The sequence below is a fragment of the Dermacentor albipictus genome, chromosome 1 (genome assembly GCF_038994185.2).
Source record: "Dermacentor albipictus isolate Rhodes 1998 colony chromosome 1, USDA_Dalb.pri_finalv2, whole genome shotgun sequence".
In the NCBI taxonomy this organism is placed as follows: Eukaryota; Metazoa; Arthropoda; class Arachnida; order Ixodida; family Ixodidae; genus Dermacentor; species Dermacentor albipictus.
The window spans coordinates 467,302,007-467,316,397 of record NC_091821.1 but is presented as its reverse complement, the minus strand read 5'-3'; the positions used below and the strand labels follow the sequence as shown (position 1 = coordinate 467,316,397).

Here is a 14,391-nt window from a genome sequence, read left to right as displayed (position 1 = left end):
GCGCTGGCTGACACTCCCAAGGTTAGTTCTAGTAGTAACACATAAATATACAAGAATATGGATGGGGAAACCAGGCCGCTGTAGCTCAGTTGGTTAGAGCATCGCACGGGTAATGTCAAGACATGGGATCGTTCACCACCTGCGGCAAGTTGTTTTTTCATCCACTTTCATCGCCTTTATTTCTCATTTAGTTCAGTTAGTATAATTTCCTCTATGTTTTCCTTCGTGTCTTTGTATGTTGGCGTCTCATGATATGATTAATAAAAATTGGGCCCATCGGTTAGCCCCCTTTCTTCTCGTTCTTACATAACGAGAGTCTCGAGTCTGGCCACATTGATGCCTTCAAGTAGCATGGGCGGGTTTATTGTCCAGTTGCCTTGACCCAGAAAGATCCCGTACTCGTGACGCCTGTGGCAGAAAGGATGTTCGACATTCACCACCAATGTTTGTGAGTGTGAGTGGTAGCGCTGGCTAACACTCCCAAGGTTAGTTCTAGTAGCAACACATAAATACACGAAAATGTGGATGGGGAAACCGCGCCGTAGTCACGGTAGCTCCATTGATTAGAGCATTGCACGCATAATGCGAATAAGTGGGGTCGTTCTCCACCTGTGGCAAGTTGTTTTTTCACTCACTTTCATTGCCATTATATTATCATTTCTTTAATTCAGTTAGTAAGTACAAGCGATTTCCCCTATGTTTTCCTTCGTATCTTTGTTGGCCCCTTCGGGGGCCGCGACAGAAATCGGGCCCAACGGTTAACCCCCTTTCTTCAAATTTTACCGAAGGACATTTCTTTCAAAAAATTTGAGAAAGCTTAAAAATCTTCGACTATTTCATGTTCTTTTATGCCCTAATAACTAAGCACCACGAACATAAGAGAATCGGCATGTTTAAATAGATTGTTATAAAGCGTATGTCAACGTCGCGTTACATCCATTTGCCACTGCAAAAGAACTACAGCTTAGCGAGTACCACATGTACTGTAAGGGCAATTTAATTGTATATAAGGGTCATAATAAGCTGCTGCTCTTTTGATTGATTTAGAATGTGCGGTTGAACAAAATATGATTGATAAGATAACATCGGCATTTTTACCTAAGGTTGTATAATGTTCATGTTTATTAAAATTATAATATCAGGTTTTCCGCGTCAGAACCACGATCTGAGTATGAGGCACGCGGTAGTGGGGAACTCCGGAAATTTGGACTACTTGTAGTTCCTTAACGTGCACCTAAATCTAAGTACCTGAGTGTGTTTTCGCGTTTAGCCCCTGCCGAAATGCGGCCGCCATGGCCGGGATTCAACCCCGCGACCTCGTGCTTAGCCATGTCTGTCATTTAGCCCCTCCACTCCACGGCGGGAATGTTTACGTCGAGATTATTGTAAATAGGCAAATGAGTTCATATGAAACCCAATGCATAAAGTAAGCTATTACACGGAATTCTGTTTATTCACTGCCATTCACGCGTTGTTGTCTACAGGCATACCATTCGAACACTTTTCTGAGCTCGTGGGTGATTCCACAAGACGCGAGAGTGTACTACGAACCTACATAAGTCATGTGCTAGTTCCGGTTTCAACGTACATGAACGCTCCAAGTGGTTGCCTGACATCCTAACTTTTATTTTCTTTCTCTTCTGGGGAATTTTACGTCGCGAGAAGCACGGGAAGTGGTCGTCTTTTTGCGTCCGTCGAGCTTACCTCCGCTCACCCTTGCCACTTGCTCAGCGATATCACAAGTCGGATCGCGCTTGGTCATCTGCTTCGGTTGTCTTCCCAAGTATGAAGATGGGAAAAATAAGACATAAAAGCTTGATGAGGCGTGCAATGAACAGAAGACGCAGAAAACCAGGTCAACCAAGCATTAGACGAAGATGGCTAAAACGGAGCATCACATGTGTTGCGCGGCTCTGTCGTCTTCTAACACCGGGAATTCCAGTTCTGCAAAGTTTTACACGTTTCCTACTGAGAGCAAGTAAGTGCAAGTACGTCACTTTATTTTGTGAGCAGGTATTCATTTAGCATGAGTAAAACAGTTCAGTGCAAGCCTGGGAGGTCTGACATAAGAGCAGTGTCGCTCGATCCATTCGTCATGATGGCAGCCCATCTGCTGTCGGTGAAATACTTGTACTGAAGGGCTTGAGTGCATGCTTGTTGGGCTGTACAATTTGTGCACTCTTTATCGACACGTACAACGAAGGCTAAATTAAAGAAAAAAAGGCACAGCCGTGATGTTTTATCAAATTTCAAGAGCAATGACTGTAAAAGGATGCACGCACGTAATTTCTTGTTGCGTTTTGATACACCACTACTAAGATATCGTACTCAAGAAGGCCATGTGAAGTTTGGCGCGTAGATGGTACCGTACGCTTAGTTAACTTTTTCAGGCTCAGCTTCGTCGTGTGCAAGTTTCTGAGCACTGTATTATAGACGAGCGCATTGTTATTTCTTTTGCCCGCAAAATGTATTTAATAATAGCAGTATACAAGTATAGCTTATTTAATGCTATTATGTAAGAACTGCTAATTCGCCTTGCGATTAAGAGTGCTATTAAGCTTTTTTTATGAATGGTTGGTGTCTTGCATTGTTATGGTTGGTTCCGTGCGTTGTTATTTTGTCAAAATAGTGTACTACTAATCACCGTCCTTTTCTGAATCTATGAATATGACGCGCAATATGATGACAGGCACATTATGTGCGCTTTTAAGCGCTATAGAAATGTGCTCCCTCATTGGGCATGCAGTTGAAATAATGAGAGCAATTATAGGCTACTTCCTGCTCATGCAGATGTATGTAGCCAGTTTAAGATTATGTGGGTCCTTCCTTCTAATACTTTCAATTAAATTATTGTACTCTACCTTCCTTGTGTAAGCCACGATATGTGTCACCGTCATTACATACGTGATAGTCAAGTTCCATGTTACCAGCCCGATATCGTTAATATTCGCATTGGTTTCGATCTTCTGGAAACTATGTTCGCTCATTATGCACAACTTTCTGTTGTGAATGAAAATTTCTCCTGCAGACTGACACTTTTGCACTGCCTGAAGGCCAATTTTTTTGCTGTACGGAATGTGCGAATAGAAACACAAACGTTCAACTTCTAGTTGTGTTGAGTTTCGGCTGACTGAGAAATCGGCCAGCTTTATTTGATCCACTTCACAACACACGAACAAAATTAATGATTGATGGCGCCTGGAAGTTATTGATACTACCCCCCACTAGCTGAACTGTCACCCTGAACTTAACTACTCGTTAGGAATATCAATGCAAGTACTTTGGCGAAATGACGAAATGTAATATATTGCCTGCGAATATTGCTAGGTAACGACGGTTTGCTATATAAATACTTTTCATTGTAATTGCTTGGCGCTGGCGTCTACGAGCGCTGTCCTATTGCTTTAAAAAATGGGACAGTGCTCGTCCTTCTAATCTAAATGCGGCAGAAACAGAAACGCTTCATAAACTTGCCACGCTTCAGCGGGTCTGCTCCGCGATTTGGTCAATGTCGCCGCGCGGCCAGCAGACCTGCGAGAGAGCAGGGACGAAGTGCTGGCGAAGTGCCTCCTCCTTCTCCCGGCTGCGCGTCCTCTTCCTCTACCTTGTGACCTCATCCGTGTCGTCATGGAGGCATTGTTTTATTTGAGAATTATCTCCAGTTGGATATCCCGCAACCGCCAGTGGTGGAAACAGCGCGTGTCGACATGAAACCGAGTGTCCCAAGGAAAGTATAGGGAGTTTACGCACCCTGGTACTACTAGACACTTGGTCATAAAGAAGGCTACAAAGATTGCTAGCCATGCCGCTGCTGAACGATGGTTCCACTACTTTCCTGACACACACAGTGAAAAAAGAAACAAACAAAAGGAGTCGAAAAGTCGTTAAAGTTGAAATTCCTAGAGAGGTTGAATTACGTGCTAACTTGACCCATCTTTATGTGCTATTTGGGGGAGGCGGGGGTGGCAATCACAACGATTAGGGATGCTATTCTTTAACCCTTCACATTGTGAGCATAGGCAGTTCGCTTAATCGCTGCATTCAAAGATCGTATCGCTTGGCGATCTAGAAAATTAAGCGTCACAAGGGCAATCACAGAAGATGATAAATTGGAAGCGAAAGCTCACGCTGTGATTCTGCGAGCAAGCGAATGGGAAAGGAGGAGAAGGAAACAAGGCCCATCGCCCGTTCCCTACATCTGAGCCACCCAAGATATCCCAGCTTCTAGAAGGACGCATCCCCAAACAAAGCCGACAGCGTCGCGGAGCGCAGCCGCTACCCGCATCTCTCCCTCCCTCTTTAGTCCGTCTCTCCCTCGTTCCTTAGCGCTCGCCATACTTCCTGCGCTCCCTCTTTGATGTCTTTGTCTTCGCCGTATATATATATATATATATATATATATATATATATATATATATATATATATATCTGTATATATATATATCTGTATATATATATACACACGAAGTTCCCGTTCATATCCCATATCTCCTCGCCTTCCCTCCTCGCGGGGGTCTTCTGTCCCATTGTAGTTCGTGTCCGCCGCCGCTCCCTTTTGTCCCGCGCCACCGTTCGTAGCGGCGACGTCTCTTAAAAATGTCCAGCCAGCCAGGCGACCGGCCAGACAACCATCCAGGCAGGAGGGACCGAGCAGGAGGGGTCGCCTAGACAATGGGTCGTCAAATTCATCTTCCGCTTATTCTCTTCCCGAAATGGGAAGCAGGAGGAGAAAGTGGTCGCGCGGTTACTCTCGGGGTGGTCCTTGCTCTCCGGGCCTTTCCCCATCACCAGTCGATATATATCCACTTCGGCCCCCTTCCGCGCGTTCTTCTCCTTTGATCCGTACACTCCCTCGCCCCGCCTTTGTAAAAGGCGTCGCTATTACTCCTTCCCGCGACTACATTGTGCCGAGGACACAAAGTCGCTTCATTCTTTTCTTTTTTTCGCAACGATTGATTTCACTGGCCTGCGACAACAGGTCGCATCATTAGGGGAGCGGTTGCACGGTAAAAGGGCCCTACCAGCCGCAGGAAGAGGCCTTTACGATGTTCAAAATACACTGCACGGTTTTACTAGCAGTTCTCCGAAAGTAGGGCTTTACGTCCTCGCTCCAGCTGTCAAATTTCTAAAGACGTGTTATATTCTCGTGTTATACGATTTCTTTTCATTGACAACAGATGAACTTTCTCCGAAAGTCATATCAAATGTCTGTTCATTTCGAAGCTTGCCAATAACTAGGTCATGGCAAGTAAACTTGCATGCAGAGATGAGCTCTATCAACAAGAGTGTTAATTTGGGCTAGTTGGTTGATGAGCATGAATTAGTAACATCCTCTTGGAAGCGGAGTGGCAACAAATAGTCACCTAACCTGCTTGAGGTAATCAGGTCTGCTTTGCATGCTTTCATTCTTGCATTTTTTCCGCACATCTCGTTAATCTTCTTTCTCTTCCTGAAAACTTCTCTATGTAGCTTGTACCGCTGCATACGTGAGTAACGGATGTGGTCCTATCGATCTCTTCGCTTCTTTTTCTTACCAATACATTAAACGTCTTCTGCTGACCAGTCGATCATTCCGCCCACTTTAAATGCAAGCGCTTCTGGAAGGTATACACTCCAGATTGCGCACGTTGGCGAGCACTCCACAACACCGCGCTGCGTGATGATGATGTCGACACCTCGAAGCTCCTGCAAGGCAGTCGGCAGAAACCTACCGGCAATGTTTGTAACTCTGGAACTTTTGACTAAAAGAAAGACAGGCTTCCAAAGAAAAAACTTCCTGGCATCGTCTACTGTGTTGTATGTGGACTGTTGTGAATCAGCATGCGCCGCTGACACGTATTTGTTTTGTTAGATTCACCGGCCATGCCTCTTGTGAATCGGCAGTGGCTGCGGCTGACGTCACAAGATAAGGACTATAAAAGCAACACTAACCTTCAATAAAGCGTTCGTTCTTTGGCAACTGCTTCTCGAGTTACTTCAGTGGCGACGAGGCTGCCCACCACCGGGCCGTGCCTGCTCCATGGCGGCTCACGCCGGACCACCGGGTTTCGACGAAACGGAAGACAGTTGGGACGCCTACCAGGTGCGTCTGCAGTCTTACTTTGAAGCCTATGATATCGTCGACTCGAAGAAACGACGAGCCCTGCTAACGGCAGCCTTAAGCACGGCAACAGTCGGCATAATAACGGTACGGTGCGCGCCGGCGAAGATTCAGGACCTTACCTATGAGAAGCTGCTTGAACTGCTGGCAGAACACTTTTCGCCACAGGGCAACGAAATAGCGGAGTCTTACAAGTTCTTCACCAGATGCCAGCGTCCCGACGAGTCAACGAAGGACTTCATTGTGGAAATTCGGAAGAAGGCCTGCAGTTGCAACTTTGGCGAAGCGCGGTACAGGATGCTACGAGACAGACTTGTTTGTGGTCTACGTGATGCCGGCGTTCGTCGGAAGCTTTTGGCCAGACCTTCGCTGACGCTGAAAGAAGCCGAAGATATAGCGTTAGCAGCAGAGATGGCAGCTCTCAACGTTGATCACATGGAGAGCACACAGGATTATGGCGACGTCCATGCCGTGAGGAGCAAGATGCAAGGTCAACCGTATTACCACAAGACTCATCCGAGCACTTCTCGACTAAGCGAAGACGTCGTTTGCCCGTGCTGTGGTAGCACTAAGCACAAGGCAGCAAAGTGCAAGTTTCGCCGGGCGGAGTGTTTTCGCTGCCGACGTAAAGGGCACCTAGCTAAGATGTGTGTATGGAAACAAGGGGTGGCCCTTTGTGAGGACCATTCTTCAGAGAGCGACGGCAACGAACTTTGTCTAATGAGTTTGTACACTACGTCGGTAAACTTGGTCAAGCCTGTGGTTCGCACCCTCTGCTGGAGCGGAATTCCGCTGACAATGCAAGTGGACACCGGATCGCCTGTCTCCATCATTACGTGGAAAACATACTGCAAGCATCGGCATGCCTGGCCTGCGATCCGCGAGACGTCCTTGAAGTTGTCCTGCTTTCTTGGCAAGCTGCCCGTGAGGGGTCAGCTGAAACTTCCGGTCTCGTACGCGGGAAAGACCCTAGATGCCATTCTAACCGTACTGCAATGCGATGGCCCGAACTTGTGCGGGCGAGATGTCATCAGCGCATTTGAGCGTAGCGGAAGGCCCGTCTTAAGCATTCTCGGCGAGGAAACCTCCGGTGAGCAAAATGTCCCTGACAGTACTATGGTTAGCGCACTCTTAGAGGAGTTCGGCGATTTGTTTACGCCAGGTCTAGGGCTAATTGATGGCCCCGCAGTCCATTTGCGGTTGCGGGAAAATGCGTTGCCGCGGTTCTGCAAAGCACGTTCTGTGCCGTATGCAATGCGGGAGCAAGTGTCAAATGAAATAGACAGGCTTGTTAAGCATGGCATTCTCTCGCCTGTCGACAGTGCGGAGTGGGCCACACCTTTGGTTCCCGTTATCAAAAAGAATGGTTCCATTCGGTTGTGTGGTGATTTTAAAGTGACCGCAAATGCTGCATGTGTCACGGAGCAGTACCCATTGCCAAAAATAAGGGATATCTTTGCAAACCTAAACGGTGGTGAAGTATTCAGCACCATCGACTTGAAAGATGCTTACAGTCAGCTGCCGCTTGACGAGGAAACGAAGAAGATATTGGTTGTAAACACTCCGAAAGGCCTGTTTTGCTTTAATAGGCTTCCTTTTGGTGTAGCCTCTGCTCCTGCGATTTTTCAGAGACGTATGGACGGCATCCTGCAAGGCATTCCGGGCATTCAAGTATATTTGGACGATGTGGTAGTCGCGGAGAAACGCGGCAACTGTGAGACGCTGCGTGAAGTTTTCAGACGTTTCCGGCAACACGGTGTGAAGCTTAATCCGCAGAAATGCAAGTTCCGACAAGCAGAAGTTGAATTTCTGGGACATCGTATAAATATGAACGGATTGTTACCTAAGATCGACCAATTGGGTTCCGGTCGCGAACGCTTTCAGCTGCTGAGCGTAATTACGCGCAAATTGAAAGAGAGGCATTGGCAGTTGTCTTCGGGGTTACAAAGTTCCGGGAATATCTGCTCGGGAATCATTTCACGCTTGTGACAGATCACAAACCTCTTCTGAGCCTTTTCAGCCCCGACAAGCCCGTTCCCGCCATGGCCGCTGCCCGGATTCAGCGTTGGTCCCTCTTGCTGAGCGCCTACAACTACAAAATTCAGTTCAAGCCAGGAAAGACGTTGATTCCTGCAGACACCCTCAGCCGTTTACCGGTGCGGCAGGAGCATAACACTAAGGCTGCAGAAGATGACGCTCGTGAGTACGTTCTTCTGACCGATCACCTCAATACCTGTCCTCTGTCGGCGAGTGACTTGGCTAAAATGACTGTTGACGACAGCGACCTCGCGCAAGTCCGCAATTACATTCAGAATGGCTGGCCACGGTACTTGCAACCGGCTCAGGAGCCGTTGCGCGTGTACATGCACAGGAAAGACGAACTGACGTACAGCCATGGAATTGTGTACTGGGGCCATCGAGCGGTTATTCCAACAAGTGCGCGGCAGTCAATGCTGCGTATGCTGCATGATGCACATCAAGGGATAACGGCTATGAAAAAATTGGCACGTTCTGTTTTCTGGTACCCAGGGCTCGATCGGGACATTGAGAAGCTGGTGAACGCGTGTCCAACATGCATAGAATGGGGCAGCATGCCTCCTGCCCGACAACCCGTGCCTTGGCCGGACACAGAGGAGCCATGGTCTAGGGTCCATGTCGATTTTGCGGGTCCTGTGGAAGGTAACATGTTGTTGATCGTGGTTGATTCCCATACGAAATGGATCGAGGTTACCGCCATGAAGACCGCCAGTTCGGCAAAGACAATTGAAGCACTGCAGACTATGTTCAGCCGGTTCGGTTTGCCGAGGACCCTGGTAACGGACAACGGGCCGCAGTTTACTAGTGAAGAGTTCAGGGCATTTATGAAGCGCAATGGCATCGCTCATTTGCGGACAGCTCCCTACAAACCGCAGTCTAATGGCCTGGCGGAAAGAGCAGTACGGACTGTCAAACAGGGGTTAAACAAAAACACACGCGGCAGTTTGCAAGCTCGGCTGGACCACATTCTTTCGCATTATCGGCGCACTCCCTTGACAAATAGGCAAACCCCAGCTTCTATGCTTCTCGGATATCAGCCACGTTCTTTATTACACAACGTCGTGTCACGACCATTCCCTTCTGCAGGTGCGTGCAACAGTGGCCCACCGCTGAGCAAAGACGTCTGGTTCAAGAACTACGGAGTGGGTGACAAATGGAAACCAGGCTCGTTAGAGTCCACCGAAGGCTCGCGAATGGCAACGGTAAAGACAGCAGATGGGGAGCAACATCGCCGCCACCTCGACCAGCTAAAAACCAGGAGGACCAGCGTGGGAGGAGAAGCGATGGAACCCGAGGCCCCCATGCAAGCAGCAACGACTTGAAAGATGCTTACAGTCAGCTGCCGCTTGACGAGGAAACGAAGAAGATATTGGTTGTAAACACTCCGAAAGGCCTGTTTTGCTTTAATAGGCTTCCTTTTGGTGTAGCCTCTGCTCCTGCACCTGGACACTGCCACTGCGTATATATGGGTGAAACAGATAATTTTGTAAAGTGGTTGAAGCAGCATATCAACGATGCAAGCAACAAATAGGTCGCGTAAGACGCCTCGGAAGAACATGCAGCTGACTTGGACCACTACATTGATTGTGATAACGCAAGATAGAAAAGGAAATTTGGCTTTCAAAGCATCACTTAGAATGCCTTTTCATCCAAACGACAGATAGCACACTCAACCGAGATGACGAAGCCATTCCCCCTATCGACACGCGCTGCCTACGTCATATTTTAAGGCCTGATAAACACTGTATCGGACGTCCTTGATCACATTGTGAATACGGCTGCCGCAACGGGAGCCAAAGCATCTTTTTGTGATCTTTTACTCGTGGGCGTCCTTCTTTCCACCTTTTATCATTTCGGCCTTTGCCCTGCATATTCCCCCTACATATCACTACACTATGTCATTCAAAATTAGGATTGATTGATTGATCGATTGATCGATTGATTGATTGATTGATTGATTGATTGATTGATTGATTGATTTTCAAGTGAGGATATCCTCAGAAGAGAGCGGAGTCACATGTGGGGTGGTGTTACCTTTCAAAATATGTAATGACATGCTGCAGCACGCAAGCGGTTCATTTTTGCCCTTGGGTTCACACTCAAAATTACCAGACTGCAATTGTGAAAAGCAGAACAGGAATAGCCAGGACAAGCACGGACAAGTGCCTGGTCGTCCCCGTCTTACGCTTGAAATCAAATCACTATGGAACACCGTATAAATAAGTGCCAGCTCGGTGTTTTAGCCCCAGGAAGGTTTCTGATCTCAATTTCCAGAGCAAGTCAAAAAGAATTGCACGCGCATTTTCTTTGTACTTCTGTGTATCTTCATTTTCTTCTTTACAATAATATTTCTTGCGCTTTTCGTATCTGTATCCGTCAACTCCTATTCAGAACGGCCTAATTACAAATTCTCATTCAACTTATATTTTGTCAAATTGATTTTTATACCCTGCTACCGCCTGGTTTCTGCTCAATTCCCCGGAATCAACTGCATTCTTTTCTCAAGGTACAACAAAGTAACTAACCAGCTTAATTAACAAACATAAGAATGGAGAGAGGAAACTTACTTTAGCCTCCGAGGTGGCTGAATAACCGTGTGACGCTGTTTAGCAAGAGGTCGCGGCTTCGATCATTGCCGCGGCAGCCGCAATCTGGTTGGGACGTAACGCAGGCACCCTCGTGTGCTGTGTGCGGTATAGAAATCCAGGTAATCAGACCTAAATCCGCAGCCCTCCACCACGGCGCCTCTCAAAACCTACACTGCAGTTCCGGGGCATTGATATATATATATATATATGGAGAAGTTGGAGAAGTATGGGAGAAGCCTTTGCCTTGCACTGGGCGTAACCAGGCTGATGATATATATATATATATATATATATATATATATATATATATATATATATATATATATATATCATCAGCCTGGTTACGCCCACTGCAAGGCAAAGGCTTCTCCGATACTTCTCCAACTACCCCAGTCATGTTCTAATTGTGGTCATGTTGTCCCTGCAAACTTCTCATTCTCATCCGCCCACATAACGTTCTGCACCACCTGCTACGCTTGGCAACCTTGGCATCCAGTCCGTAACCCTTAATGACCATCGGTTATCTTCCCTCCTCATTACATGTCCTGCCCATGCCCATTTCTTTTTCTTGATTTAAACTTAGATGTCATTACCTCGCGTTTGTTCCCCCACCCAATCTGCTCGTTTCATGTCCCTTAACGTTGCACCCATCATTCTTCTTTCCATAGCTCGTTGAGGTGTCCTCAATTTAAGTAGAACCCTTTTCGTAAGCCTCCAGGTTTCTGCCCCGTACGTGAGTACTGGTAAGACACGGCTGTTATACACTTATAAATTTTTACCATACATCATACCGAAAGCATCTCAGCCCATTCATATTCTTATTATTTCAGTCTCATGATCTGGACCCGTGGTCACTACCTGCCCTAAATAGATGCTTTCCCTTACCACTTCCAGTGCCTCGCTACCTATTGTAAATTGCTGTTCTCTTCCGAGACTGTTAAACATTAGTTTTCTGCAGATAAATTTTTAGACCCACCCTTCTGCTTTGCTTCTCCAGGTCAGTGAGCATGCATTGCAATTGGTCCCCTGAGTCACTAAGCAAGGCAATTTCATGAGGGAATCGCAAGTTGCTAAAGTATCCTCCCTTAACTCTTATCCCCATTTCTTCCCAATCCAGGTATCTGGATACCTCCTGTAAACACGCTGTGAATAGCACTGGAGATATCATATCTCCATGCCTGATGCCTTTCTTTATTGGGATTTTGTTGCTTTCTTTATGGAGGACTACGGTGGCTGTGGAGCCACTATAGATATATTTCAGTAGTTTTACATACGGCTGGTATACACCCCGATTCCGAAATGCCTCCATGACTGCTGAGGTTTCGACTGAATCAAACACTTTCTCACAATCAATGAAAGCCTTTGATTCAATCAATAAGAGTCGGCTATATTCCGCATCCGCACATTTCTCTATCACCTGATTGATAGTGTGAATATGATCTATTGTTGAGTAGCCTTTACGGAATCCTGCCTGCTCCTTTGGTTGACAGAAGTCTAAGGTGTTCCTGATTCTATTTGCGATTACCTTAGTAACTACTTCGTAGGTTACGAACAGTAAGCTGATCGGTCTATAATTTTTCAAGTCTTTGGCGTCCCCTTTCTTATGGATTAGGATTATATTAGTGTTCTTCCAAGATTGCGGTACGCTCGAGGCCATGAAGCATTGCGTATACAGGGTGGCCAGTCTTTCTAGAACAATGTGCCCACCATCCTTCAACAAATCTGCTGTTACCTGACCCTCCCCAGCTGCCTTCCACCTTTGCATAGATCCGAAGGCTTTCTTTACTTCTCCCGGCGTTAGTTGCGGAATTTCAAATTCCTCTAGACTATTCTTTCTTCCATTATCAACGTGTGTGCCGCTGGTACTGTATAAATCTCTACAGAACTCCTCAGCCACATGAACTATCTCACCCATATTAGTAATAATATTGCCGGCTTTGTCTCTTAACGCATGCATCTGATTCTTGCCCATTCCTAATTTCTTCTTCACTGCTTCTAGGCTTCCTCCGTCCCTGAGAGCATGTTCAATTCTATCCATAATATACTTCCTTATATCTGCTGTCTTACGCTTGTTGATTAACTTCGAAAGTTCGGCCAGTTCTATTCTAGCTGTAGGGTGAGACGCTTTCATACATTGGCGTTTCTTGATCAGATCTTTCGTCTCCTGCGATAGCTTACTGGTATCCTGTCTAACCGAGTTACCACCGACTTCTATTGCACACTCCTTAATGATCCCCATAAGATTCTCGTTGATTCCTTCAACACTAAGGTCCTTTTCCTGAGTTAAAGCCGAATACATGTTCTGTAGCTTGATCTGGAATTCCTTTATTTTCCCTCTTACCGCTAACTCATTGATCGGCTTCTTATGTACCAGTTTCTTCCGTTCCCTTCTCAGGTCTAGGCTAATTCGAGTTCTTAGCATCCTGTGGTCACTGCAGCGCACCTTGCGGAGCACGTCCACATCCTGTATGATGCCAGGGTTAGCGCAGAGTATGAAGTTTATTTCATTTCTAGACTCGCCATTCGGGCTCTTCCACGTCCACTTTTGGCTACCCGGCTTGCGCAAGAAGGTATTCCTTATCCGCATATTATTGTGCTCTGCAAAATCTACTAAGAACTCTCCCCTGCTATTCCTAGAGCTTATGCCAAATTCCCCCACTGACTTGGCCCCAGCCTGCTTCTTGCCTACCCTGGCATTGAAGTATATATATATATGTATATATATATGTTTATATATATATATATATATATATATATATATATATATATATATATATATATATATATATATATATATATATATATATATATATATAATATCAGTAAAAGGATCCTGAGAAGTGCCCCGCCTCTTAGGGCGACACCGCGCGCCGCTTCATCGTGCGGACAGTTATTCCTAACCTGAGCACCGCATCGTCGGCTCTCTGCACAGCCCAAAGCTGATGACGATATTCCGAGCTCTAGATGGTCGAGTTACATTTCTGTTCAGTGATGTCCTTATCCTTTCAGAACACGGGACACCACCAGAGCATGTTCTAAATTGCATGTCCCCCCGCAGCAAGGACACTGTGAGATAAAAACGTCCGGGAGTAAACAGTGCATGAAGGCTAAACTAGGATAAGAGCTAGTTTGAAGCATCGTGAGGGTTATAGCTTGAGGTATTGTGTGCTTTTTATGTGGTGGAGGAAAGATTCTTCTCCCCAGATAGAAATGTTTTGTGAATTCATTAAAGTTGAATAGAATGTCCCGGAACTCTTTGACATTGGACTGTGACAAGGCTCCTCCTATGCGGAGATTTAGTACGCGCGCCTTAGACTGGGCAACGTCATTGAGATTGGTGAGCGAGTCCAGATTTAGGCCCAATTGTGCCGGAAACCAACTAATCGTATGTGGAGTGATTGCCCTGTTCGTAAGAATACTATGGGCTTCTTTCGCCATGGACTGCCGCCCCTGACTGCCGATCGATAGGCTGTGTATATTTGCGTTCTGTTGTCCAAAAAGAACCAAAACAACAGCAACTTACTCCGCTTTAGAAGAAGTGGCCCCAGCCACCGAGATCTATTGTCACTACGGCAAAGTGAGATGAGCGGCCATATTGCGCCCCATCCGCAAAGCAGTCCAATTGTAGTTCGTCCTTGGTCTTCTTCAGGATCGCAATCGCCGTGG

The 14,391-nt window shown here is 46.4% G+C and overlaps 1 long non-coding RNA gene across 1 annotated transcript in view; it reads left to right on the top strand.

Moving 5' to 3' along the window:
* Positions 1-1,855: 1,855 nt before the first annotated feature.
* LOC139059398 (uncharacterized) overlaps positions 1,856-14,391 on the top strand; it is a 37,696-nt gene continuing 25,160 nt past the window's right edge. The window contains exon 1 of the long non-coding RNA XR_011514138.1: positions 1,856-1,978. This is a non-coding gene — a long non-coding RNA (uncharacterized lncRNA). The remainder of the gene's footprint in view (positions 1,979-14,391) is intronic.